Genomic DNA, 2,044 nt, shown 5'->3' on the forward strand with positions numbered 1-2,044 from the left:
TTTTGTGAAACAAACAGTTTTACTTTTTCCAGAGAGTGGAGGAAGTAGGTTTAGCAACTTTTACATTTTCTTTGATTAAGCTTCGAGAGATTTAGTGATTAGAAGGGTGAAGATTCGATTTTGAACCAAGGGATTCATCATTTGGGGAGATTTCTTGTCCTTTCTCTTACTTTTCATTATGTTGAACTTGAATATTATCGTTTTTCTTATTTGTAGTGTTGATTTAGCTATGAACTAACCCATTTTGGGTTAGGGTTTTGATTGTAATTCGGATTTTAATGGGTTAAGTGATTGATTGTTTTATGTCCATATGACTATGCTTTGATTGTGTGTTTGCTCTGAGTTTTAATGCTTTATGTGATGAACATGATGAGATTGAGAAATGAATCATGTTAGGCTTCTTGGGTAATCACCATTATAGTATTGGATGCTAGAGATAGATTCAAGAATTAATGAAATCATTGTAGGATTCTTATGCTTAATGAGTTTGGAATTGTTAACTTTCAAATTGTTAGGTGCGGAAAGTTAATAAGGAAGAATAGGAAAACATAGCCTGAGAAGGTATGTTTAACACCTTAGTGAGTTCGATTTACAACCAATGCATATGAATGTGAATGTAGTTTAATTTTTAGGTTTAACCCATAAAGTTTGAATGAAGTCAAAACCCTACCCATTTTAATTGAATTGATTTTATCCGTATTTTTTTTCATCTTGCATTTCATAGTTAAATTTTAGTCAGTAATTTCAGATTTTGTTTTCTTTAATTGAAATTGCTCCCATTAATCCAAAAGAAGTCGATTGCTCTAACTTGAGAACAGTAGAATACTTAGTGCTTAGCTAGCAGTCCTCGTGGGAACGATACTCACTCATCACTTTATTACTTGAGCGATTAGTATACTTGCTACATATTGCATGTTGTAGGAAACACACATCAAGTTTTTGGCGCCGTTGCTGGGGAACTGTTTTAAGTTAACATTGAGCCTTTCTATAGTTAGCTAGATTAGAGTTTTTGTTTTTGTTTTTATCATTATTTGTTTTATTCTTGTTTTTAATTTTCAGTTGAGTTGTGATCTCACTTTCCTTCATTTTTGTTCTTGCAGTTTATGTGAAGAGCGAGACGTCAACCAGTGGTTCCTGTTGACCTTGAGATTGAGAGAACCGTCAGACAACGTAACAGAGAGGGAAGAGAAAGAGAAGATTTAGTTGTAGAAGCAGAAGAAATAGTTGTTGAATTGGCAGAACCAGAAAACAGGACATTGAGGGAATTTTTAGTTCCCATAGTGAATGGTAGTGGGTCGAGTATTACTAGACCTACAGTGCAAGCCAACAACTTTGAGATCAAGTTGGTAATCATCCAGATGATCCAGCAGTTGGTTAGATTTAATGGTGATTTGAAGGAAGATCCGAATCAGCATATTGCAAATTTCTTGGAAATTTGTGACACCTTCAAGTCGAACGAAGTGTCAGATGATGCCATTAGGTTGAAGTTATTCCCATTCTCATTGGGGGATAAACCCAAGGGGTGGTTAATGGCACTACCACCGGGAACTATCACAACTTGGAATGATCTAGCACAGAAATTCCTTACCAAGTTCTTTCCTCCAGCTAAATCAGCAAAATTGAGAAATGACATCACATCATTTCTACAAGATGAGTCCGAGTCATTATATGAGGCTTGGGAGAGACACAAGGAGTTAATGAGGAAATGCCCACACCATGGCTTGCCAGTTTGGATTCAAGTCCAAACATTTTACAATGGACTGATGGGTAACGTGCAAACCATGGTGGATGTAGCTTCAGGAGGGGCCTTGCAAAACAAGACACCAGAAGAGGCCTATGAGTTGCTTGAGGTTTTGGCAAGCAACAATTATCAAAGACCAAATCAGAGGCAACCAAACAACCCGTACTCCAACACATACAATCCGGGGTGGAGAAATCATCCAAATCTGGCTTGGGGCAATTAGAACCAGCAAAATAGTCAATGGAATTAAAGAACATTGCCAAACAACCAACCAGGGGTGAATAATCAACCGGAAGATGGAAG

The 2,044-nt window shown here is 36.9% G+C and overlaps 1 non-coding gene across 1 annotated transcript; it reads right to left on the reverse strand.

Moving 5' to 3' along the window:
• Positions 1 to 1,616: 1,616 nt before the first annotated feature.
• On the reverse strand, positions 1,617 to 1,723 carry LOC116137535. The gene has a single exon (XR_004129199.1). It is a non-coding gene; the product is annotated as a small nucleolar RNA R71 (small nucleolar RNA).
• Positions 1,724 to 2,044: the final 321 nt, after the last annotated feature.

Source organism: Pistacia vera, unplaced genomic scaffold, assembly GCF_008641045.1.
Source record: "Pistacia vera cultivar Batoury unplaced genomic scaffold, PisVer_v2 Contig329, whole genome shotgun sequence".
In the NCBI taxonomy this organism is placed as follows: Eukaryota; Viridiplantae; Streptophyta; class Magnoliopsida; order Sapindales; family Anacardiaceae; genus Pistacia; species Pistacia vera.